Raw genomic sequence first — 27,816 nt, 5'->3', positions numbered from 1 at the left:
ACAAACTACAACTTTGCCTGCCTATTGTAAAGTATCTAGGGCACTAATATCTAAGGAAGGACTGTTGATTGATTCTGAAAGGATTAAAGAAATCTTGGCTTTTTCTCTGCTAAGACCAACAAACAATTAAGGAGATTGCTAGGACTAACTGGATATTATAGGAACTGGGTACCTAACTTCTCACTTTTTGCCCAACCTTTATATACACTACCAACGTCTGACCAGCCTGATTTAATTGGATGGACACCAGAAGGAGAGAAGGCAGTAACTATCTTAAAGTCTATTTTGGCTCAAGCGCCAGCCTCAGGACACCCTAAGTACAGCATGCCATTTTTCCTCTTTGTACATGAAGATAGAGGAAATGCCTTAGGTATCTTAACTCAAAAACATGGAGATCAACATCAACCTACAGGGTATTTTAGTCAGCAGTTAGATTCCATGGCAAAAGGGCTTCTGCCTCATATGAGAGCCACTTCAGCAGCAGCCCTTATGCAAGCCCTCTTATGTGAGACCACTGAAGAAATAGTGATGGGGTTTTCTTCAACTATCTATGTTCCTCACTCAGTTGACTCTCTCCTAAATTTTCATCACACTCAGCATTACCCTGTGAGCCAACTAGCCTCCTATGAAGTTCTGTTGCTCTCTGCACCTAATATTACCTTAGCCTGATGTAATAATCTTAACCCTGCCACTTTACTTCCAGTGTCACAGGAGGAAGATGCCCATGACTGAATCTTATTAACTGATTACCTACTTACTCCTAGGAATGATGTGCAAGAAACTCTCATTGATAATGCTAATCTAATTTGGTTTACAGATGGGTCTTACTTAAAGGATGAACAGGGACATTATCAGGCTGGATACGCAGTAACATCCTCAGTGGACATACTGAGAGTTCTTATTTACCAGCGATAAATTCAGCACAGCGAGCCAAATTAATTGGTTTAACTCGAGTTTGTCAATTGGCCAGAGACCAGGTAGCAAATATCTACACTGACAGCTGTTATGCTTTTGGAGTAGCACGTGACTTCAGAATGCTGTGGAAACGAGGGTTTTTAACCTCTTCAGGTCAACCTACAAAGAATGGGAAACAGGTTGCAGAATTATTAAATTCTATACAACTACCAAGACAACTAGCAATTACTAAAATACCAGGGCATTCCATATCTGGTACTTTGGAAGCTAAAGGAAACCAACTTGCTGATACAACTGCTAAACAAGCAGCCTTGAAAGCTTGCCCTATCCAGCCTCAAGAATGTCTGCTGCTTCCTATTAACTCTGCTAACCCAGTAAAAGACTTCCTTATACAGGCTCAAGAAACTGCCATGGAAGAAGAGAAACAGTTATGGTAACAAAAAGGGGGAATTTTTGACACCCCCTCACAGATGTGGTTCAGGCCCAATAAGAAACCCATAGTACCTATTGGAGCACAATTGCCACTGCTGCAGCATATACACCAATTAATCCATTGGGCACCTGAAGAGATGATTTTATGGGGAAAACAATACTTTTGGAAAATTTCTCCAACTGTGGCCCATAAACCTGTACTTGTTGTGTTAAGTGCCCAAACTACAAGCTAGGGAAAGCACCTCATGGGTCACAAGGCCACTTTCCCCTTCCTAAGGGACCCTTTGAGGTATGGCAATTGGACTTTGTCCAAATGCCACCATCTCAAGGATAAAACTCTATTCGGTAACGATCTGTATGTTTTCACATTGGGTTGACGGCTTTCCTTGCAGAAGGGCCACAGCTCTAACAGTAGGTAAATTACTATTGGAAAGAATAATTCCTATTTGGGGAATTCCTACTGAGTCACATAGTGACCAAGGAACTCATTTCACTGGACAACTAATCAAATTTATTTGTAACATTTAGCCAATAATGCAGCATCTCCACTGCACTTACCATACCCAGTCCCCAGGATTGGTGGAAACAACTAATGGCACAATCAAAACTCAATTGGCAAAGGTTTCAGAAGCATTTAATCTCATATGGCCAAAAGCTCTTCCACCAGTGCTCCTCAATCTTAGATTCACACCCTTGGGTAAACAGTGGCTGTCTCCTTTTGAAATAATAACTGGACAGCTTAAGCAATTAGACAAATGAATGTATGAACAAACTTTACTTAAAGGAGATATTTCACATTATTGTCAAGGTCTCATTGAGGCACTTAAAAGAAATAAGAGGTTAGTAGCTGATTATTTTCACAGTGAGTTCTGGGAGATGAAGAACTCAAGGACCAAGGATTACAACCTGAAGATTTTGTTTATTGAGAAAGACACCAGATAAAGGACTCTCTGGAGCCCCACTGGAAAGGACCATATCAGGTACTTTTAACCAACCCATGTGCTGCAAAATCAAAAGGCGTAGACTCATAGATTCACATTTCTCATTTGAAAAAAATGCTTCTCTACCTGAAGCGGTTTCAACTCCAGTCTCTGACACCCAACTTTGACTGCCCAAGGTGAGCATCTCCAAACCAGGATAAGAAGACGACATCTGCTGTAGATGGCTGTCACAAGACTCCAGACCAGACCTGTATTCCTAACCTTACATCTCCTCATTTAAACCCTTGTAATGTTTCAACTTTATGTAATTGCTACAATAATCAATTTCTAGGTCGTCTTACCTTTTTCCTACCCCAATACTTTACTCCCCCCAACTTTATAAGAAGATTAGAAGCCAATTAAAAAAACTTTTAATTATCTACAAAAGCGCCATTTAAGATTTTCCTGATACTACGTTTGTTTCTCCAGTCCACATCTAAATGGGCCTCTGATGGCAACATTTTTCTGAAATGGGCACATTCCTTTGTTACACACAAAAATAAGTCCAATTGTTGGATATGTGTCCAACTTCTACTTTTTAGCACCTCTGGGTTGCCTTGGTGGGTCTCTCCCTTTCAAGGCACAGATTGGAAAGCTCTAAAGAAATTTATTATGAAGGAAAGATCTAGTTCCAATGTTTGCAGCTCATCTGATATTACTAATTATGATCCTGAACATAGCCAGTAGCCCATACTATTAATTATACAGGGCATGGCTACTCTTTTTGTGTTACTAAGACCATCCACTTATCCAAACAAGTAACAAATAAACAAAAGAAACCAGATATTACAGTGAGAACTGTGGAAGGTTCCACACTAATTTGGGGATGGATATATTTGGCTTACTCCTAGCCATGGATCTTTAAACACACCAGCACCTTCATGTTGGGAACCAAGAAATCATTCCAAACAAAATCTACTAGATTATACTCAAAATATGGGTTGTATATCCCCCGAGTCATGTCAGAATACTATCATACTTAAAGAAGGTGATTGATTTAGAACAGACTGGTCTTGAAGACCTGGCAATTATTAGGTAGTTCCTAATGGAACTCAGTGGTTATATGCAACAAACCTCTGGCATTGGCTATCACCTGGATGGCTAGGGCACTGCACCCTAGGCTTCTCTTGACTACAAGGAACGATTCGCCCTGAGCCAACATCTGTTGCCAATCTCCCCTCCCTAAGGTCAGATGGGCTTATTCAGTGTTCCACTGGTATGACTACCTAGTGGCTAGATTTTTTCCTTCCTTGGGGCTACAAGATGTCATATCACATATAGAAGATCTGACTAAATTTACTCAACAAGCCCTTACTGATAGTCAAGCAGGAATAGCTTTATTAAATACTGAAATGTCTTTAATGAGAAAGGCTGTTTGCAAAGTAGTATGGCCTTAGATATTCTAAGAGCAACCCAAGATGGTACATGTACAGTCATTCAAACTGAATGCTGTGTTGTTATGCCTGATGAATCTTCCAATGTGTTACCTCTGTTAAAGCACGTGAAAAAACAGATGAATGCCTTAAGTGATCCTACACCCAGTCTTGATTTGTTTGGTTGGCTCCCTTCAGGTGTCCATTCCCATTCTTGATCTGGATTGCCATTTCAATTGCTTCTTGGAATTCTTGTAATAGTCACAGTATTCAAACTAATTGCTGCTTTCTTTACTCAGTGTTGTAAAACTGGCATGCGACCTAGAGTAATGATTGCTCAGCGACTTGAGATGGTGGATTGATCTTACCATCCTGAACAAATTTCCTTTTCTGATAAGGACTATGTCTAAGAACTCATTTTTAAAATAATCTTTTCAAATATTGAATTACTATCATTACTGTACTAGTTCTGTAATTGTAAACAATGTAAACATAAGGAGTCATAGAAAGGCACATGTACAATGTTTGTGCAACAATCTAAAATTAATCAGAAAACCTATGAAATGCTTCCTCTGTTAATATATATACACCTCTATGCTTGTCCACTATATCAGATTATTTCCCCCAAATGTGGACAACTGGGCAAATAAATAACATAAAAGCCTAGCACCAAAGGACATGATGCACCCAGGGCAGGCAACAACCACCCAGGTACCGAGGGACAATATTTTGAGCATCAATGCTTTCTATCAAAAGATTATAGATAAAAGGGGTAAAATGATAAATAAATGACAAGCAGTAGGATATATTGAAGTATATGAGGAAGCCATTTGGGTTAAAACTAATCTAGCCTGACCTTGTTTTTCCAAAAGGGCCTGACCTGGCCTGTTAAGCACGCATTATATATCTGCTTTAAATATTTACCATGTCCCAAAGACAAGAACAATGCCCTTAAAGATAAGGATCTAGCTGCCCCCACATCAGCATTTCCTAAAGCTAAGCATCTCTCCCTAAACTAATGGTTAATTCCTGACCTGCTATGCTCACCTTGTGACCACCTACCTTTTGACCACTGACCTGCTGTGTTCACCAAATTGCTTTGCCAGCAAAGTAATCTTGTGACCATTGTAAAAGGGATACTCCTATCATATGTGATGCATGTTCTTTGATGGTATATAACCATCCTGTACACCTCACTTCTTTGGAGCGCTCCCTTCCTTTGTGAAAGGGCTCTCCTGAGATATATGGTCCTGAGGGTTGACCCATAATAAACTCACCCCAATTGTGATTTAAAGATTGGTTATTGATTATTTGCATTGACAATATGCAAAAAGTTCTAAAAGACAAAGTGATTTCAAAAAGAGCTCTAAAAAGGATCCTTACAGCAAAAAGAAAAAGATCTTTAGTAAATCTCTTTGGATACCTGAACAGGTGTATTTGCCAGAAAAACAGTTTGGACCCAACTGTTCTCTGGAGTTTTGTACCTGAGACCTGGTTAAAAATGTGAAGATCTCTGTTTGTGTCTATCTGTCTCTATATGTATTTGTCTGCCTCCAGATGACATAATTTCTAAAAGAACTCTATTTAATTGGCTTGGAGTAAGCACTTTTATAGGTTATTTCTAAATATAATAGGAACTAGCCCAGATGTCTTTCAAGTTAACTTGATACAAAATGATCTTTGGTAAATGAAAGCTTAATTAAGTGTCTTGGTTTTGAAATTGAAATAAATATGATTTCAGAGTTATCAACATTGGATATGATAAAAACATGTTATCTCTGTTACAAAATTTGTCAGCAAAAAATAATAGCAGAATAATAGCTGATTTTGTCTGATGTCTCATGAGGGTTTTGTAGACAATCTAACTGTAATTATTGGGAACAAGTAAACTAACTAAATGTGAAAAGGAGGAAAGTTTTGGGGAGAAATTTTTAACAATAATTAGGTGTTATAGTGTACATACTTAATTCAAGATAATGGCTAACTGCTCTAACATCACATGAAGTTTTTGAGAGTAATCAAAACATAATTGTTGGAAACAAATTATTTATTTGTTCATTTATTTATTTATTATTTTAGGGGAAGATTGGACCTAAGCTAACATCTATTGCCAATCTTCCTCCTTTTTTTTTCCTTCCTCCTCCAAAGCCCCAGTACATAGCTATGTATAGTTGCAAGTTCTTCTGGTTCTTCTGTGTAAGCCACCACCACAGCATGGCTACTGACAAACAAGTGGTGTGGTTCCATGCCCGGGAACCAAACCCAGGCCGCTGAAGCGGAGCATGCTGAACTTTAACCACTAGGTCATCATGGTTGCCTCTAAAAATAATTTAAATAGATAAAAATGGGTAAAAGTTTTTGGGTACAATAATTATGATTTATGGTATAGATGCTTGAAAAATAGCTTCCAAAATCTTTTTGATAATGAGGAACTTTAGAGTTTTACTAAATTAAGTTAAATAATAAAAGTTTATGGGTATCTAAGTCATTTCAAAACAACATAAAATATTAAAAATTGATTACCAGGCATAGATTTGTCTGCCTTTGGTTTCTTATCTCAGAGAAACTAAAAGATGTTTAGGCTTTATTGATAAACATGTTTTGTGCATGCTGGGAAATTTTGTATGAGAAAATGTATTTCTAAAAAGTCTTTATATAAGAAAAGTAAAATATATGTTTTCAGTAAAGAAGATATAAAAAATAGAGATGTTTTTGTTTGTTTTGTTAAGAATGATAAATTTGTCCTAGAGTACTAGGAAAGAAAAAAAGAGAAGAAGGCATGGGACAAATTCTGAATGTAAAAAGTAAGTGACAGAAGGTCTGTGGAGGTGAAACTCTGAGGAGTTTTGTGCATGGTCAACTTGGCTGAGATTAAAATGACTTCAATTAAATGAATAAGTTTCAATGTCAAAAGCAAGCTGGTACCAAATTAGATTTGGCTTTCTCTCTTAAAAAGATAGTTTTCTTGAACTTTTGGTCTGCTCTGGATAAAGAGGTTATAAAACATTTTCTTCAGCTTTGAGTAAGTTTACCTAAAAGACAGAAAATCTATGTTTTGTTAAAATAATTTCTTATGTTCAAAGAGACTGAGGTCTCTCTATTAAGGTTTGTTTTTTGTTTGTTTTGTTTTTTTACTGTTTTAACTCTTTGTTTGCCTTTGACATTTTTTGTTGTCACTGTGATTGAATGGATAACTAAGCATTGTTTCCTATTGACCAAGTGTTTTAAAACCTTTTGATATTTTTGACAAACTTCTCCCAAAATTAGTCTTTCTTTTGACTTAAAAGAGAACTCTAAAATTTCCAATCAGCCTTGAGACTCCTAAAAGAAATGTGTTCTCTCTTTCTACAAAAAGGAAGATATTAAACTAATTAAACTTATTTGGTATGTTAAATTACATAGAAAACATTACCAAATAAATAATAATAAGCCTTCCTAGTTTATACTGCATAGATAAATGTTATTAATATAATTTTTTTTAATTATATAACATTCCAAAAATTCTGATCTGTCCTGGTTTTCAGTCGTAACTCTGGTTACTATCTCAAAGTGTTATATGTTACAGAAAAAAATAGTGTCTTAGTTGCCATTTTTGAGTGTTTTGTTATTTGTAGATAGTTGTTTTGCTCTGATGTTTGTGCAAATATATTTCATCTTCAAAGAGATTCACAGAAAGGACTCTGACACTTGCTCTAGAATGCAGGTTTCTGATAAACTTTCAGATTATAAAACTGAGCTGGGTAAAAAATCCCAGAACTCTAGAGGAAGAACTGACAACCTCATAAAACTACTAACAAAAGATCAAAAATTGATTACATGGAACTAAGTAAATTGATGAGGATGATTATAATGTTTATGACTTTTCATTTGAAATACAGCTGATGTTTTAACACTTTTTTGATGAAGATTAGCCCTGAGATAACATCTTCTGCCAATTCTCCTCTTTTTTGCTGAGATAGAATGGCCCCAAGCTAATATCCGTGCCCATCTTCCTCTTCTTTCTATGTAGGACACCTGCCACAGCATGGCTTAACAAGGTGTTATAGATTCTAACAACCTTATAGATATAACTTTGTATGTGATGAAAATCTTTCTCTATATGCAGCATTGCAGAAATAGCTATTACCTCAAAGGAAGCCTTGCCCCTGAAATAATGGTACTTTGGATGCTGTTATTCCATTCAGAGTAACAAATGATAACTGAGTACCACTAAGGCCCAGAGTTTCTGCCAGGTGTCAGGAGATGCAAGAATGTTGCTTCTGTATCTAGTCTAAAGAGCTTCAGTCTGGCAGAAGAAACAAACATTTTCAACCATAATACAGTGTGATATGTGCTATACTAGTGGTATGAATGAAATACCAGGGACATAGAGGAAGAAATCATAAACTTTTCTAAGAGTATTCAGAAAAGTACTTGTGTTAGAGTGTAGGGCTGCCAAACAAGGTACCCGAGACTGGGGGGCTTAAACAACAGAGGTTTATTTTCTCACAATTCTTTTTCTTATTTTTTGAGGAAGATTAGCCTGAGATAACATCTGCTGCCAATCCTCCACTTTTTGTTGAGGAAGACTGGCCCTGAGCTAACATCCGTGCCCATCTTCCTCTACTTTATCTGTGGGACGCCTGCCACAGCATGGCTCACCAAGTGGTGCCATGTCCACACCCAGGATCCAAACCAGCGAACCCAGGGCCACTGAAGCGGGACATGCCCACGTAACCACTGCGCCACCAGGTTGGCCCCTACTTTCTCACAATTCTGAAGGCTAGAAGTCCAAGATCAAGTTGCTGGCAGGGTAAGTTTCTTCGAAGGCATCTCTCCTGGACTTGCAGATAGCTGTCTTCTCCTGTGCCTTCACACAATTGTCTCTCTGTGTACATGTCTGTGTCTCTGTCTGCGTTACACTCTTCTCTTCTCATAAGGAAACCAGCCATATTGGATTAGGGCCCACCCTAATGACCTCACTTTAACATAATTACCTCTTTAAAGATCCTATTTCCAAATACAGTCACATTCTGAAGTGCTGGGGGTTAGAACTTGAACACATGAGATTTGGGGGAACAAGTCAGCCCATAACAGTATCTTAAGAGGTACCACTTCTAAGAAATATTAAGTGACTTCAAAAGTAACTCAGGCATTATTTCTGAGTAGTGGCAGTGTGAGTCCCATCACCCAAGTCAATTGCGTTTACAGCAGTCTTTGCCAACGTTTCATGCACTTGCATGGACAGGCTTCAAGGGAAAGTCTGTGGCCACACGAAATCATGCACAAACTTTGTGTGTGTGTATGCATATGCATATGAATCTTTATGTATTTGTTTTCTATATAGCTTACATCAGTCTCCAAGGTAAAGAACTAAACCTTCTAAGAAACAACCCTTTTAAGGATATATAAAACATGACGTATACAACATACCTACATAAAATAAAATACGTTTAACCTGAATATAATCATGAGAAATGAGAAAAATCCAAATTGAGGGAATTCTGCAAAAAACTCTCCTGGAATCTTCAAAAATGTCAATTTTATGAAAACTAGGGGAAACAAAGGGTTAGTGAAACCTTCTGATTAAAGTAGACTATAGAAACCTAACAACTAAATGCAGTGCAAGACCAAGCGATTGTATCCTGGGTGGAAGGAAAAAATGATAAGTGAAGGACGTTATTGGGACACTTGAGGAAATGTGAGTATGGACATATTTTAGATAACATTATTGTATTGATGCTAAATTTCCTGAGTGTGATGAGTGTACTGTTGCTATGCAAGTTAGGTCTACATTCGTGACTTTCTGAAAGAATACAGTGAAGCATTTAAGGGTGAAACTCTGACATCTGTAAATGATCCTCAAATAGTTTGCATAGAGATAATTAGATTGGTAGAGAGTGGGAGAGGGACGGAGAGGAGAGAGAGAAAGAAAGAGAGAGAGAGAAATAGCAAATGTGGTAAAATATTTAAAATGCATATTGATTGTAAAATTCTTACAACTTTTCTCTAGGTTTAACTTTTTTTCAAAATAAAAAGTTAAAGGAAAAAGTAGTCTTTCTGAGGAAGTTAATGGAGGATGCGTTCTTCTGCATCCCCAAATAAGGGAGTAAATTGAAGAAGAGGAAGACATGAAACTGAGCAACCAGAGACGCATATAGGAGACAGCAAAAGAGAACCACCAGGATGCCACCCCTGCACACAGGCCAAGAGGTGGCTCAGGGAGCAGCCAATGTGACTGGCAGCCGGGGGCAGAGGTTCCAGGAAGGATGTCCCCTCGAGCAATACAAAACACTTCCAGAGAGGAGATTAATATCTCAGGCAGAGGTTTCTGGATGGAGTAGTGATGGGCACATTCAGAATTAAGCAAAGGAAAAACATGAGACAATTATTAACTCCAAGACAAAACAAAAGGCTATACAGAAAAGGAAAGTGTAATCACAATGCACTGTGTTACTAAAGTATAAATAACAGCTATAGAGGCAGAACAATGTAAATACTCTATAATTATCTAACCAACAAATTCTGATACATGAGTAGGATGGAGAAGGAAAGTTGACGGGTCTTCAGGAACACTAAGCAATCATCTTCCATAGTAAGAAGTCAATATATAACACCTAAAACAACTAGCAAGAAACAGTTGGCCCAAGGACCACAGGCAAAGCAAAACACTCTGTCAGGCATCACATCCTAAGAGTTTAGAGATTACCTTCCAGAAGTCAAGGACAAAGACCACACCTCTTTTTGGTCAAAGTTAAGTTCTTTCGATACAGCATCACACAATACTCATTACTGTGCAACCACTCCTGTCCCCATCCTGGCCCTCCATCACATACACAAACACTGACATGGTTAGACGATGTTCCTTTACAGGGGTTCCCGGAACAGTTCCCCAGTAACATCCTTCCAGCCTCAGAACTATCAGGATACTTTCCCTTTGACCTACCCACGCACAAACAAAGTGTGAATGTCCCCTCCAAAGGTCTTACCCCTGAGACAAGGACTTTCTCCCTCTTTTCAATTTATCTTGGAGTTCTCCATATCACCTGAACTCTGCTGATGGGCCCAGCTGTCTTAGAGAGAGAAGGAGTTAAAGAAAGCGCATAAGATAGCCAGACCTACCGATTATAGATTGCTTCCTCTATGCCTGGTATGACTGGATTCTTTTTTTTTTTTTTTGAGCAAGATTAGCCCTGAGCTAACATCTGCCACCAACCCTCCTCTTTTTGCTGAGGAAGACTGGCCCTGAGCTAACATCTGTGCCCATCTTCCTCTACTTTATAAGTGGGACGCCTACCACAGCATGGCTTGCCCAGCAGCGCCATGTCCGCACCTGGGATCTGAACTGGTGAACCCCAGGCCGCCGAAGTGGAATGTGTGTACTTAACCACTGCGCAACCAGGCCAGCCCCTGGACTGGATTCTTTAAGCACATTCTCCTTTCCTTCCCACAGGAATTGACAGTTTTACAGTTGGTAAAATTGAAGCTTCAAGAGATTAAAGGGCTTGGCACACAGTTAAGTGGGAAGCGTCAGGATGGGAACCTAGGCTATTTAACACCAGAGTCCATTTGTTCGTGTGTGTGTCTGTAATTACAACTACATACATAGATTCAGGTCACTCAGCAAGCTTGACACAGGTGCTTATCAGAGTCGTCCAGTCTTTGTGTCATCTCCAGCCCATCTGCAGACCCTATCTCTAGCCCTTACCTTGGGGAGACAGTTCTCATGTTAGTTCACTTTACTCCTCACTCTAAAATCCAGAAAGCGCTGGCTTCCAGCATTCCTGGTCTCCAGTGAAGCAAGGACCCATATCCCCACCTCCATCCCCTACCCCCACCATGCCATCCCCAAGCAATGGCTCACTCCCCAGGACTAGGGCAAAGTCCTCAAAAACCACTGAACCCTGATCCCTAGCCAGTGGGATTTTTATGGTCTTGGCCAATGGGATTTTCACTTCTTTGATGATTCTACAAGATAACTTCTTATCTGATTGTGACATGGAACCCAGCTTACTCTCCACGGCTTCCTTTACACTTTCAGTGTCCTTCCACTCATTTATTCATTTATTTATTTATGACACTACATTATAATTTGGAACAGAAAACATGAAGACAGAGATGATGCCCTTATGTTGCTCGCATTCTGATGGCATCTGCTGAGTTCTTCCCTACCCTCTACTCTCATCTTCCAAAGCCCCTAAGCTGCTTCATCTCCATCCTCAGCATCTAGGGTTTCCAGCTTCCTATCAGAATTGTGACACCCTATTCCTTAGGGAAGTAGGTACATCCTCTGAGCCTCAAATGTGGCCCAATATTTCTTCTAAACCAAGTGGTTTATTTTTCTTTCTTGTAGCTCATTTCATTATTTACAAGCCCAAAGCAATCGTCTCATTAGCTGCTGACTCAGACTCCCCATCCTGGCTTTCAGGGTCCTCCAGTTCTGAGTGCCGTCTACCCTGCCTCCCTCTCCAGGCTGATCCAACTCTTTGTCAAGAGTCTGGCTCTAACCATGATCTAAATATAATCAGCCTTTTCCACAGAGACCTCCGGGATGCTCTCACTTTGTCATGGACTTTCTGGGCACCTCCATCTCCCTTGTCTTTACTTGTCTCCTGAACTTCTGACTTAGTTCCAGTTCCCAGCACTAAGCCTCCACCTTGAGCCAACTGAGTTGCACTCATTTGACCCTTAGCACACTTCCTTAAGTGAGCAAAATTCCCCTTTGCTCCATCTGCTGTTAGCTGCTCCAGGTAATTTTTCTTCCCGCTGAGAGCTTAGTCATTTTTGAGGAAAGCCATCTCCAACCAGTCCTCTTCTTATCTGCTCTTTTCTTATTCTAGTGAACATTGTAGTTTGGTTTGACACTTTCTGCTGAGGAAATTATATATCATTTTACAGGAATTCCACGATAAGGATTCAGGGGACTATTTTAACAGAACAGACTGACTACTGGTTATGGCACACAGAACTAACAGGACCATCTCTTTCTTGTCACTGAGCATTGGTTTGGAAGAATCCACCTTTCCTATGCAAATATTTCAAGGGAACTGCTAGCTTTCTTTTTATTTCTTGCAAATGTGATTTCTTTATTCTTACTTTATCTTTAGTAAATTTTTGTATTTTTAAATAATTACAAACTATTTAAAAAGTTGGAGGTACCAAGCCAAAGAACAATTTTTTTCCTAAACTATTTTAGAGTAAGTTGCCAACCTGGTCTCCCATCTTTTCCAAGCACTCCAGTGTGTACATCTCCTCTACATAAGGACATTTTCCTATAACTACAAAAATCAAACAACTAACATTGATACATTTCTACCGTCTAATCCTCATTCAGGTTTTTTCTTTTTTTAAGGAAGATTTGCCCTGAGCTAACGTCCACTGCCAATCCTCCTCTTTTTCCTGAGGAAGATTGGCCCTGAGCTTACATGTATGCCCATCTTCCTCTGTTTTGTATGTGGGATGCTGCCACAGCATGGCTTGAAAAGCAGTGCCAGGTCCGCACCCAGGATTTGAAATGGCGAACCCTGGGCTGCTGAAGCAGAATGCATGAACTTAACCACTGTGCCACCAGGCCAGCCCCTAATCCTCAGATCCCACTCAGGTTTTGTCAATTGTCCTTTAGAGTAAAAGGATCCCATTCAAAATCACGTTTTGCATTTACTTGTCATGGAACAATTCCTTCATCCTGGAAGAGGTTTTCAGTTAGTCCTTGATGTCTTTGACTTTTACACTTTTGAATGTCACAGACCAGTTTTGTAGAATGTCCCTCAACATGATTTTGTCTTCTATTTCCCCATGATTAGATTCAAGGAATAAAACTTTGGCAGGAAAATAACTGTAGTGATGCCATATCCTTCTCACCCAACCTATCATGCAGTGCCTGATTTCAGTTTGTCCCCTTCCTGATGCTGCTCACTTTGATCACCTGATTAAAGCGGTGGCTTCTGGCTTCTCCACTGTGAAGTTACTCTTATTAGTACTCATTACTATGAATAAGTATTGTATGTGAAGTTACATTGAAACTGTATAAATATACCATTTCTCACCAAATTTTTAATTTACCCATCTATTTATTTACATCTTTGTGGATCCGTGGTTTCCTATTTTACTCAATGAGTTATAACCCATTAGTGTCATTATTCACTTTGATGCTCATACTGTTCCTAACTCAGCCAGTGGAAACGCCTGCAAGCTCCTATCATTCTTTAAGAATTTTCTTGCTTTCTGGTATAACAAGATGCTTCATGCTTCTCTTGTACTTTCCCTGGCCCAGCCCTGTGAGCAAGCATTACCCCAAAGATCCTGACTCATGTAAGAGAGAGTAGTAGTTAGATCTGAGCTCCAGGGGTGATCACTGGAGAGCAGCTACTCCCAGGCCCTCTCGATTGCTAAAGGTAAAGAATGTACGTATGAACGTGTAAACGGACATGTGTTTGTGCACACATTACACCTATCATCTCTACTTATTTCCAAAACTATCTATTGAAATCCATGAGTTCATATCAAAATTCCCAATTCCAACCAAGCACCACAGGGTTCATTTTAGTTTTCCCCTTTCTATTTATGTATCCCCCTTATCCCACGGTGTGAAACCTGACTCTCATTGAACTTACTATTTTTGCTTATTTGATCAAATCCCCTACATGGAACCAGCCTCCCAATCTTGCCACCACTTCACCCCATGCTTGGATACCCACCTCCTCCCACTCAGGAGCTTACAATCTCCACAAGGCTATCCTTCCATAGAAACCCTCCTCACTCTTGCTATCATCCCAGGGGGCCTGGAGGACAGAGCATCAAACCAAAGAGGGTTATTCTCAAGCCTTAAAATCAAATGGAATCTGCCCTGATATTTCAGACTTGGTTGGAACCTGTGACCCCTTTCATCTTTTCAATTTCTCCCTTTTGAAATGAGAATGTAAGTCCTAGGCTTGTCCTATTGTTGTACTTTAGAAGCAGATAACTCATCACGTTTTACAAGTGACAGGCCCTGAATTTGGAACCAGTTCGTCAGAGCCCCAAGATCTGCCTCAAAGAGTGAGGGAGAAGCTGAAGGAACAAAGCACTTGGTGTTATATGGGGATTTTTGTAAGTTGATTTTGTACCCTGCAACTATGCTGTAGTTGTTGATTATTTCTAACAGCTTTCTGGCAGATTCTTAGGGTTTTCTATATATAGAACCATGTCGTCCACAAACAGCAACAGTTTTACTTCTTAATTTACAATTTGGGTACCTTTTCTTTCTCTTTCTTGCTTCATTGCACTGGCCAAAACCTACAGTGCTATGTAGAATAGGAGTGGTGAGAGTGGGAACCCTTGTCTGAGTCCTGTTCTCAGAGGGAGGGATGGCTTTCAGTTTTTCACCATATGTGTGATGTTGGCTATGGGTTTGTCATATATGGCCTTTATTATGTTGAGGTACTTTCCTTCTATACCAATTTTAATGAGAGTTTTTATCACAAATGGATGCCGGATCTTGTCAAATGCTTTCTCTGCATCTATTGAGATGATCATGTGATCTTTATTCTTCATTTTTTTTAATGGAGTGTGTCACATTGATTGATTTCTGGATGTTCAACCATCCACGCCTCCTTGGTATAAATCCCATTTGATCATGGTTTATGATCCTTTTAATGTACAGCTGTATTTGGTTTACCAATATTTTGTTGAGGATATTTGCATCTATATTCATTGGCTTGTAATTGTCCTTCTTTGTCTTGTTCCTGTCTGGCTTTGGGATCAATGTGATTTTGGCCTCATAAAATGTTAGGAAGTGCTCCTTCTTGTTCAATTTTTTGGAATAGTTTGAGAAGGAAAGGTATTAAATCTTCTTTGAATGTTTGGTATAAATCTCCAGAGAAGCCATCTGGTGCTGGACTTCTGTTTTTTGGGAAGTTTTTGATTACTGTTTCAATCTCTTTACTTGTGATGGTGTATTCAGATTCTTAATTAATTCTTGATTCACTTTTGGGAGGTTGTATGAATCTAAGAATTTATCCATATCTTCTAGGCATCCTATTTGTTGACATATAGTTTTTCATAGTAATCTCTAATGATCCTTTGTATTTCTATGGCATCCATTGTAATTTCTACTTTTTCATGTCTAATTATTTGAGACTTCTCTCCTCTTTGCTTAGTAAGTCTGGCTAAGGGTTAGTCAATTTTGTTTATCCTCTCAAAGAAGTAACTCTTAGTTTCATTGATCCTTCTACTGTTTTACTATGCTCTATTTCATTTATTTCTCCTCTATTTTTATTATTTGCCTCATTGTGCTGACTTTGGGCTTGCTTTGTTCTTTTCCTAGCTCTGTTACATGTAGTTTAAGATTACTTATTTGAGGTCTTTCTTGTTTGTTGAAGCGTGCTTGCATTGCTATGAATTTCCCTCTTATAACCACTTTTGCTGCTTCCCATGAGTTGGTAGGTTCTATTTTCTTTTTCATTTGTCTCCAGGTATTTTTTAATTTCTCCTTTGATCCTTCATTGATCCAATAGTTGTTCAGTGGCATACTGTTTAATCTCCACATATATGTGACTTTCTTACCTTTTTTCTTGTAGTTGATTTCTAGTTTCATAGCACTGGGTTCAAAAAGGATGCTGGATATGATTTCAATCTTCTTAAATTTATTGAGGTTTTCCTTGTTTCCCAACATGTGGTCTATCAGCTAGAATGTCCATGTGCAGTTGAGAAGAATGTGTATTCTGCTGTTTTCTGGATGGAGTGTTATATATATATCGATTAAGTTCATCTGGTCTAGTATTTCGTTTAAGGCCATTGTTTCCTTGTTCACTTTCTGTCTGAATGATCTACGCATTAATGTAAGAGGGATGATAAGGTCCCCCACTATTATTGTGTTGCTGTCAATTTCTCCCTTTAGGTCTGTTAATAGTTGCTTTGTATACTTTGGTGCTCCTGTGTTAGGTGCATATATATTCATAAGTGTTATGTCCCCTTGATGGAAGGTTCCTTTTATCACATACTGCCCCTCTTTGTCTCTCATTGTCTTTTTTATCTTGAAGTCTGTTTTGTCTGATATAAGCATGGCAACACCTTCTTTTTGTTGGCCATTTGCTTGGAGTGTCATCTTCCATTACTTCACATTGAGCCTATGTTTGTCTTTAGAGCTGAGATGTGTTTCCTGGAGTCAGCATAAAGTTGGGTTTGTTTTTTAACCTGTCCAACCACTGTGTCTTTTTTCAGAGAATTCAATCCATTTACATTCAGAATGATTATTGATATATGAAGGCTTGATACTTCCACTTTATCTCTTACTTTCTGTTGTTCTATTTTTCCATTGTTACTCTCTTCTGTATTTCTGACTGACATTTCAGTTTGGTGGTTTTCTGTGACAGTTTTCCCAGTTTTCTCTTTATTTGTGAATTATGGCTCTGCTCTGATTTTTTGTCTAGTGGTCACCATGAGATTTGTATAAAAGATCTCATAGATAAGACTGTCAATTTTCTGATAGCCTCTTATCTCCATTAGCCTAAGCTGGTTCCATCCCTTTTCTCTTCCCCTTCTGAGTTATTGTTGTCACAAATTATTCTGTTTTGTGTTGTGACTTTGTGACTAAATTGAAGCATTTTTGATGCTTTCCTTCCCTTTATCTTTTATTATATAATTAAATGTTTGCTAACCTGTTCTGATAGAGAGCTTCAGTTTTCTGAGTTTGTCTATTTATCTCCTTGCTCAAAGCTACGTAGACCTTTACCTTTTTGTGTCAGTTATGAGGGCATCCTTTATCATTTCTTCTAAGGGAGGTATGCTGGCAGTGAACTCCCCCTCAGCTTTTGTTTATCTGAGAAACCTTTTATTTCTCCATCATATCGGAAGGATGGTTTCACCAGATAGAGTATTCCTGGCTGAAACTGTTTGTCTTTCATTATTTTGAATATATCATTCCATTCTCTCCTAGCCTGTAAGGTTTCTGCCAAGAAATCTGCTAATCACCTGATAGAGGTTCCTTTTTAGGTTATTTTCTTCTGCCTTGCTGCCCTTGATATTTTTTTCTTTGTCACTGACTTTTGCCAGTTTTTCTATTATGTGCCTTGGAGAAGGTCTTTTTGCATTGATGTAATTAGGAGTTCTATTGACTTCATGTATTGTAAGTCCAGTTCTTTCCCCATGTTTGGGAAGTCCTCAGCTATTATCTCTTCGAGCAAGCTCTCCGTTTCTTTCTCCCTCTTGTCTCCCTCTGTACCTATAATCCTTACCTTGCTTTTCCAAATCAGGTCAGATATTACTTAAAGAATTTCTTCATTTTCCTAAATCTTACTTCTCTAACCTCCTCCACCTAAAGCATTTCTATATTTCTCTCCTCTAAATCACTACTTCTGTCCTCCACAAAATCAGCTCTATTTTTTATGGATTCTACAATTTTATCTCATTAATTGTGTTCTTCATTTCCAGAATTTTTCTTTGGTTTTTTTAGAGTTTCCATCTCTTTGGTGATGTATTCCTTCTTCATACTAATTTTATTCCTGAGCTCACTGTACTCTCCTTCTGAGATGTCTTGTAATTTTTCAGTTGATGATAACTATTTTTAATTCTCTGTCATTTCCACTGTACATTTCTGTGACTTCTCGTTGGTTTCTGGAGACTTTTCCTTTTCCTTCTGCTCAAAAGTGTTACTGTAGTTTTTCATGGCTTTTGATGAACTGATCCTTTCCTGGTGCATTAGTAGCATGATCAGGTCACAGATTTCACCTGCTACTGCTAGGGGTAAGTAGGAGCCATGTTTCTATCTCGCCCCATCTGCTGGGAGCAGTATGGGTATGGTGGGTGCTCCTGCAGGCCAGGACAGAGTTTGCACATGGGAGTGCCAACGTCTCTGCTCCCACTGTGCTTGGTGGGTGGAGTTTCATCCCATGGTCCAGACAAGGGGCTATTCGTTGGGCCTGTGGCGGCACAGTTGGTGCTCCCACGGGACAGGAGAGCACTTGCACACACATGCAGCACTGCTGATGCCTCCTCTTATGGTCACACCAGGGTACATTCCTACTAGCGCTGTTGTGGCAGTATGGTGGGTGCTCCCATCAGCTGAGAGAGCATTTGCCCACAGTCTGGTCTGTCCCCACCTCCTGTTACAGTAGTGCCGGCCGCTGTGTGAGGACCCATAACCTGGCTCATTGCTGCTAGGGATGGGTAGCACTTATCTCCCCTGCTTCCTGGGAACCCAGCCATCCACCTTCAGATGTATAGCTGTGTGGGGCTCTCAGATGTCCTATTGTTCTGTGTTGATATCCTCCATTGTTCAATGAATGTCCATGTTGTTGTCACTCAAAAGGGGAGAGACAAAGGGAACAGCTCACTCTGCCATGTTGCTGACATCACTCCTCATGTATTTTTTTCCACCTTCATTGAAAGCCTGCAAGACACTGAGGTTACCATAGCTGAGAAGACGCGGTCTCGTCATCAGGAAAAGTGTGGTTTCAACTCCCAGCCCCAGGCTGCTGATGGAGCCCTCTGCCAGGGGTCACAGTTCACAGACTTCAGGTTGACCCTGGGTTGCAGCAGGAGCATTCCCCCAATGCTGCAGACCTGGGGCTTCAAGCCTTATTCGTTCCCCATATGCAAAAGAAGTGGCCCAAGCAGGACGCAGCTCCTGCTTCAGCCGCAGGTGGCGGCCTGCAGCCAATGATGCCTTGGAGGGACATAGGCTTGAGGCTCCATATGGGGGCACTGTCATCGGGCCCGTGGGCGCCGTTCTCCCCAACCAGAACCATCCAGCTGGGTCTTTGGTTTCTGTGGTTTTCATAATCTGCGCGCACCCGGCGCATCTTGGCTTCCATGGGGGCTGCAGTAGTTGGCTGGGTGGTGGGTGGGACTCTCGGCCAAGTGCCGAGGACCCTGGCATTTCCCGCAGCATCTCCGCCCCTCGGCCCCTGTTCCTGGTCGGGGCCGCGCCGGCGTCCGAGGAAGGCGGGGGCGATGGTCAACATGGAGACGCAACTACAGAGCATTTTTGAGGAGGTGGTGGTGAGTGGACGGCCGGGGAGCCCGGGCGACGGGGGGGCCACCGAGGGAGGATTTTCGTATTTTTACATGACCGTATATTTGTAAGAATTTACTTAGGCTTATGTTGGAGGTTTATAAGATTCACTATTCTGGTCATGTTGAATTACATTTTTTAAAACTAGTGGCAAATGATGTGATTTCAGTTTTTTCAGCATGTTTATGGACACCTCTGAAGATGAAAAAACAAAACTAATTAGCTGTCTGGGGGCCTTCAGACAGTTTTGGGGTGGTCTTTCTCAGGTGAGCACTGTGTTTTCAATACATTCAGCTGATGATTTTTGACTCCATTTTTTTCATTTACTTTGATGTTGCTGTTAAGATATTTCTGGAAAGGAAGAAATAATTGTCATCACCCTTTATTTGTGTATTCTCGTTTCCATTTGTGTTCTCCCAGTGGAGAATCTGTATTGAGAAGTCAAGTTGATGACAAACAGTGTAAGATGTTCTTAAAAATCTCCCCAATGTTAGAGTATATAAAATCGTTTTGATCTTATTCTGATTTTTTTGGTGCACTTGAAAACAGCTGTGTTAGGGATTCTGAAGGATAAAAATTTCATTCATTTACTCAATAAAGGAACTGACACAGCATTGCTACAAAGATACTGTAATAAAGATACCCTAGGGAAGATACATAGATGCCACAATAAGCATACAAAGGTTCTATAATAAGGATACAAAAATATAATAAAAATGAGGAAAGACGAGTAAAACTTGGTAGCAAAGAACAGTCACCAGAAAATATATCCATGAAAAAGACAAAATGTGTGGTCTTTAAAGAGCTGGTGTTCCACTAGTGCATTATCTCCTCAGGGTGCGTTATGGGTAGGAAAATAAGGACGGTTGGCAGCTGAGCCACTGGCATGGATCACAGACATGGATCACATAGTGGCAATACATTCCTTTTTTACATTTGTTTTCATGATTTTTGAATAGGTAACATATTCATATGGTTCAAAACGGAAAAGATACCAAAATGTGGAACCAATGAATAATCTTCCTTCCATTTCTCTTAGCTTAATCACCTGGTTTCTTCCCTGTCTGCAGCCAATATGCCCCGTTTGCTTCCAGTTAGGAGTATTTTACACATACACAATCATTTTTATAGAATGTTCCCATACTGTGTAACCGTTTTTTGGCACCTTGCTTTTTTCCTCTTAATATTAAATCCTCAAAGTAATTCTACATCAATCCCTTAAGAGTTACTTCTGCCTTCCTCCCTTTCTTCCTTATTTATAGCAGCATCATATTCTATGATATGGCTGCACCTTCCTTTATTTAACCAGACCCTACTGACTGATATTTAGGTTGCTTCTTACCTTCTCCACTTTAAACAATACTAATAATATTATACAGAGGACGCAATAAATTCCTGGAAGTAGCATTGCTGGGTCAGAGGGTATGTGTATTTGTAATTTTTATAAAAATTGCCTAATAGCTTTTCATAAGGGTCACAGTAATTTATATTCCCCCAGCAGTGTGTTAGGGTATCTGTTCTCTATAGTTGCACAGTAGAGTGACAATCAACTTTTTGATGTTTCTAGAACATGAGAAATTTTTATCTCAGTATGGTTTTATTTTGCATTTCTCTGAGTGATGTTGAACATCTTTCCAACATATTTTAGTTTTTTAATAATTCAAAACGATGCCAGGGAACACGTCAGTCCTGTCACTTATAGTCTTCTACCCACAAACAGTGTGAGTTTTGCCTATAAATTTAGCCAATTATTTCTAGAAGTGGAGTAAATGAACCAACTATATCTGAGTAACTTGAGGTGCTTGTCTAAAAACTGCAGATTCTCTGGTTCCAGGAAATTGAGTGTTCTAGTTAATATTTAGCTGAACATTCTAGTCACTCTTTCCAAAAGCCCTTTTAAATATATTATTACACTTTCTTGGCAAATATATAACTTGGATCTTATTTGATGCCAAAGGGTTTTCATTTGGGGTCAGCATTCTGAACATTCGTTCCTGCTGCAGAGGACTTAGGCGAGCAGAGTAACCCACGTTCTGCCCTGACCTCATGGGCTAAAAGGTTTCTTCTTTATTGCTTGTTGTTTGGGACACATTTCATGGTTGACAGAGGCGTGTTTATTTTAACCAGGGCATATCTCTAACCACAAGTTGTATTTCAAACGCTTATTTATTCCTAAGTTGTTTGAAACTTGAAATGCCTCTTCCTCTACTGAAAAAAAAAAGTTATAAACCACAATTAAGCTTTCTGGCTTGTCCAAAAAGCCGATAACATAGATGAAATACATTTATTTTGCCTTAAAAGTCACACAAATATTTTGCAATGGAATTTATCAAACTCAAAAACAAAACTAAATCTAAAATTATTTTTGTTTACTTTTAATACTGAAATCTGAGACAAAAAAGAGTTAGCTGGAGGAAGATGAGAAGCTGAGAGATAAAAATTTCTGTAAATATTCTAATAAGGTTAATGGTCCCACTTCTTTATGATACAGAACACATAGGTCTCTCAACACAACCACCAGGGATACTCTCCAGAGTCAAGACTAGGATAGGATGGGGGAGGAGACAGCAAACCTGAGTGTCCAGAGTGAACTGAAAGAGTGGAAGAGAAGGGAAAAAGAGAAAGGTGTTGAAAGGGTGGCTGTGTATCCAGGAGAGAGAGACCGCATGGAGTGGACATAGTGCAGATGTAAGAGGTGAGCAAGAGAAAGACCAGAACATGACTCAAAGCAGAGACAGCAAGCAATAGAAAGCAAGGCTGGAGAAAACGGTTCCCTACAAGAAGCACAGAGACTGAATTTGGGGTGTGACAGCGAAGGCACCTAAAAGGAGAGGCCCTGGTATAGTGAGGGAGACTGTCGTTGGTACCAGCAGGATGGCCTCACTTGTACCTGCCAGATGGTCACACACGGGTTGTTTGTACGTGAGGGAGCGCCCAGTGGCTAGACCCTGATTCTGAATCCAGGTCGTCACGGAGGCCCTCTGTGGCCCCTCAGGTACACGGCCCTTAGTTGGGAACTTGTGTTTATAGTTCACTCACCGCCTCTGCCGTCTCCCTCTGCGCTAACACAATCATAGCCCAGTGGATCTCATCCCTGAATTTACACCCAAGCGTCATCTCTATTACTGCATCTGTATTCAGATTCCAGACCTTCAACTGGACATATGGGTCTGTGGCTGTGTATTCAGTCTGCCCATCTTGACCTTTTCCAAGTCAAAATGTCACCCGGGCTAAGAAAAAACGCAGTGCATTCATTCATTCAACCAAGAGTGACAGTAACCATCAGGCACTGTCTCAGGTCCAGTAGTAAACACAACAGTCTGTTGGGTTCCTAGAAATCTTTGGAGCACTTCATTAGAACACGTGACACAAATAGCATAAGGGGCAAACTGGAGACTTCTCTGGCCTCTAAGACGCTCTGGTCATTTTGAAGTAAAATGCTAAACTGTGGCTGGACGGACATTAAATTTTACAAACCAAAGAGCAATGTCAATTTCAAGTCAAATCAAGAGCAGAGAACTACCCTGAACATTCTCCAGGCTGCATTCTAGAGGTAAGATAATGTGTTGAAAGAGGAAGGGGAGAGAGCTAACAACAGAATTAATCATTTTCATACCCAAATTTCCGATAAACAAGGCCAACTTCTGCCACTCACGGAAAACGTTTTCACTGAAAAGTGAAAGGAATCTTCACTCACCACCACCCACACAGGGCCCTTCACAGATACACAGGTACAGGCATCCATACACACAGAAGGTCACACATACAAAATACTGCTGCAGAAGGGCTCACGGGAGGAGGGAGAAATGCATCACAATGTGGTTGAAAATTACCTGTCCTTTAAAATGACGCCAGAGAACAAGACAGGCGTTTCAAAGAAATCTTCAAGTCCAGCCTCAGTGGAGGCTGACACTTCAGTTCAAAACTTAGCTCGGAACCAAGGAAAGGCATCAGTATTTACCATGTCCTCTGAACCATGTGGAGAATAACACCTGGATTTGCCCTCTGGGTGTTTCCCACGGTCCGGCTCAGTGCCCAGGCACGAGCATTTCCGGGACCCAAAATCCCAGAGCAGAACATGCTAGTCTTCCCCTGGGATCAAACACCACATTGGGGAGGGGCAAAGGGGGGCAGGATCTTCCCTCTGCCTCCACTCTCACATCCCTACGTCGTCCAGGTTTACCTGAAATATGTTCAGAAAAATGCAGCAGTCACACTGCCCCTGATCATCCGTCTGCAAGGCAACTGCTGGGTTTACCCACTGGATAAAACCTGTGTGGCTGAGGACCACCTCAGCAGTTGGCCTCTACTAAGCCCCACCCCAGACGCAATCAGTCAATCCATTTCTTCAGCTTTTGAAAAGCGTGCTGATGTTTAACGTGAAAAAGGAAGCCCATCATTGCAGCTCCTTTCTAGAAGACGTGGCCCTGAGCGCTCTGATGCCAACTCAAGCTCCTCTTGGAGACATTTCCCCGTGGAAGTGCGTCATTTGGGGAAGGTCTGGGGGGAGGAAGGGTATTAAAGCAGGGAAGGGAAAGAAGAGGGGATAAGAGGTTTCACTTTCAGTTCAATCATTAATGAAGAGGTTCGAAAAGACGGCAATGAGTTTTGGTGTATATTAATGTGCCACAGTATTTCATCAAAAGACATGAGGTAACTATTTGGTCTGGCAAGAAGTAAACCAGAATGAAGATAAAAACAAAACAAAACCGACATGAGGTAAGAATGCTTCCCAATTCCATTTGTGTTACAGCAGAAGACCCCACCTAATGGGACAGAAGGTATCCACAACTGTCCTACTAGAGGAAGCAAGTCCTAAGACACTTCTGTGTCAAACAGCCAGAGGTGCAGCAGCAGAGGATAATAATGCCAAGAAATTCATAAACAGAGCCCAAGGAAAAGGTATTTCCTAAAGGTCCTGATAAAACTTCAGGAGCTCCGCTAAATCCTACAAGCAGAATCAGTTCGCGCAAGGAAAGTCATCAATACTGCACCCAGTCTCCCAAAGGGGGCTGCGGGGGGGACCCAGTTACTCCTTCCTGAGACCAACTTTCGGGCAGGTCGTTTTCCCCTCGGAAAACCTCGTACTGTCTGGGGAGGAGGGGGAGTTTCTGAAGACCACACTGGCCCGCAGGCCGCGCCCGCGGCAGGCCCTCGGGAGCATCCGCGCGCAGGTGAGCGGGAACGCCCCCCAGGCACAGGCAGGAGGCGGGGGACGCGCGCGGACGGCGGCGCAGAGGGGCGCGGAGAGGGGCCTCCCTCCAGCGCGGGGCCCACCGCGCTCGGGGCGCACCAGCCGGGCGCCCTCCCGCCCCCGGGCCGGGCCGCGGACCTACCAGCGAGAGCACTTTGTAGGTGTTGGGGTCCTTGGCCGCGCCGGCGCGCGCCGCCTTCTCCAGCGGCTCCTCCCCCACCTCCATGGGGGCCAGCAGGGACTCGGCCACCTGTGGGTCCCCGGGCGCTGGGGACGCGTGGCCACGGCTCGGGTCGCGGCCGCTCACCGCTGAGCCTACCCGGCGGCCGTGCCCGCCCTCTCCGCACTCCATCGAGACCCGGCGCCGCCGCTCCGCCCCGGGGCACCTTTAATAGGCCCCACCTCGGCCCCGCCCCACTCGGCCCCGCCCCGCCCCGCCCCGCCCCGCCCGCCGTACGCCTGGTCCCGCGCCCCCACCCCGACCTCGGAGGGTGGGGAAAGCAACCCGACACCCCGGATTGTTTGGCTTCTTGTCTGATTTCGGGCTCCCGGCGTGTCGGTTATTTCGGGTCCTTTGCGTGGGCCCGTCTTGACCTTCCCCCCAGCCGCCCCTGCTCGCGCCCCGGGCACCGTCCGCGCACTTGCAGGAATCGCCCTGCATGGCCTGGCAGCGCGGGCGGGACTGGAAGCGCAGAGTGTGGTCTGCACAGGCCATGAGCTCATGAGGCCCCAAATAGAGCGGGCGCAGGAGGAGGATGCGGCCGCCAGGCTGTGCAGCTTCTCAAACGCGGGAGAGCGGGGTCAGGACAGCCCCTGCGTTCCCAGTTGAACATGCAAATAGCCTATAGGGTGGCCGTGGAGAAGGCGAACGTTTCTGCTCTGTAGAAACACGCAAGAATTCCCTACAGCCCTACCACCCGCTACCCAGAGAGGAATAGGCAACCTTAAAATATCTGGCTTTACAAATACGCACATGTGTAAGGGATGCTGAGTCTGTCATAGTTTTATGTGGCGTCTGGGTTTTTGCCACTGCTCTTGTTTTAATTTATTTGCTTAATTAGTCCTTTTAGACTCGCTGCATTGAAGGCTTCAAAGTGTCGGCGGTGCGCCGTCCTGGGGTTGACGCTGACACTTGGTTAGCAATATCAGACAATTGAACACAGTCTGAAAGGCTCTGATACTGACGCGAACAGTCGGCTGTAATTCTCGGTGGGTTTTGATTCACCTCTGATTCTACAACTTTTACGTTTCCTTCCTCACAAAAAAACCACAAGTGTGGAGCGTAGTACGTCCTGCCTGTCAAGGGGAATCCAGTGACTTTCAAGTGCTTTGCAAGACCCCGGGACTGACTTCAGGGACCAGGGAAAGTTAGACAATGCAGAAACAGTTAATTGTCAACTCATTTTGATTACACGAATACATACAAATGTCTTTAAAAATGAGAAGGGATGTTTAACAGAGGTCTCTTGTCCTGTTTAAAATAGTGGGTTTGGGATGCGTTCCATTTGTATTGACTCATTCATTCAATAATGAATCCTTCGATTCAATCTTCTGGCCTCCACCTAAGCATACCATCTCAAAGAGGAATAAAAGTATGTTTTTCCCAGGTGGTGCTCAGTCTGGTGGAAGGGGGTGAGGGTAATAAACCAGAAATTTAAACCAAGTCGTCTCTGCATAATGGAGTCATAATTAGGACATGATGACAGCTTAGTGGACAGGGTAACTGGCATCTGGAAGGAGTAGAGGCCATCCCTCACAGCATTATTGAGTTGGTTTTCTTTTGAGGTACCTTTGAGTCAGCTTACAAACCACTCAAGAGAAACAGGTTTTCAGTATTTTGTAATCATGCATATTTTATATCCCCAAACTTGGCTCCCAATTTTCCTTTAACTGTTTCCAGAACTTAGATTCAAGGACAAAGATTTGCTCCATGGAGATTGATCAAATAAGTGTCAAAATTCTGAAAGCAACTCATCAGAGACCTTCCAAAGCGGCTTTGAACCTGACAAAGCAATTGCAATCAATGTATTGTCTGCACCCCAGTGAGGCAATAGGTCCCTGTAAAGGTTTCGCCCATTGGAAAGTCAGCGTACAGCCTGCAGGGTCACAAACTCAAACATCAGGGCGTCTCCAGAAGCATTAATGACGGAGGCGCCCCCTGCAGGTGAACTGCGTGCCCTGTTAAAGGGCGCAGTGTTCACTTAGCACACTGAGTGCCCACTCTGGGCAGAGAGATTTCTCAAGAGAAACAGGAAATTTAGATGTTTGTGTGAATGCTCCAGATTGCAAAATTTTGTCTATAACGTTCAGAAAAACAATTTCTTTAGACACCTAAAAGGCCAAAAAAAATGTAACCCATCTGCAGAGTGGGCCTGGCACTTGGGCCACCAGGATGTGGCCTCTGCCTTATGCTCATTCCTTCTCCTGTGCCAGCTGGGACTTTTATAGGTAACTATAAAAATCCAGTTGAAATTCTAAAACCTGAAGAATAAAAATGACTCGAGTATGGCACTCACATTGTTAAGCTGTGCACTCAGCAACGCCTGTGGAACTTGTGCCTGGTCTTGTCTATATTCCAGTCTGAGGGACAGCTCCAAACTCCAAAGGACAATAAAGTTATGAGACATGCAACTGCTACACAACTTCTCTGATTCGTGCAAAGGTGAACAACGAGTTTTTCATCCTCAGTCCTAAACCCCTCTGTGTTAGCGATGGAGGGTCCTGCTCTAGCACGGCAGTAAAGATGATAGTTTAAGGTTTTACAAGATTCCTCAAGTTTCACTAAACAGAAAGGTTTAAACATTTCTCCCTTGGTCCTGAAAGTTTGGCTGTAGATGAGACCAAAACACTAAACAAAACCCACTTATGTATGTTGGAACTATGACTTCTCAAAGTTGAGAAACAACTCCTCTCAGCTTTTACAAAGTGAGATATGCTGTGGAGTAATTATCT

The 27,816-nt window shown here is 41.6% G+C and overlaps 1 protein-coding gene across 3 annotated transcripts in view; it reads right to left on the bottom strand.

Moving 5' to 3' along the window:
- LOC106835758 (ectonucleotide pyrophosphatase/phosphodiesterase family member 3-like) overlaps positions 1–25,230 on the bottom strand; it is a 110,490-nt gene extending 85,260 nt beyond the window's left edge. For 2 of the 3 annotated variants that reach the window (XM_070496352.1, XM_070496354.1), the window contains exon 1: positions 25,007–25,227. The gene's annotated coding sequence lies outside the window, so the exon portion shown is untranslated. Of the gene's footprint in view, positions 1–25,006 lie in introns of all 3 variants that reach the window. The other variant, XM_070496353.1, reaches the window with a different exon arrangement.
- Positions 25,231–27,816: the final 2,586 nt, after the last annotated feature.

Source organism: Equus asinus, chromosome 24, assembly GCF_041296235.1.
Source record: "Equus asinus isolate D_3611 breed Donkey chromosome 24, EquAss-T2T_v2, whole genome shotgun sequence".
In the NCBI taxonomy this organism is placed as follows: Eukaryota; Metazoa; Chordata; class Mammalia; order Perissodactyla; family Equidae; genus Equus; species Equus asinus.
This window is presented reverse-complemented; position numbering and strand designations above follow the sequence as displayed.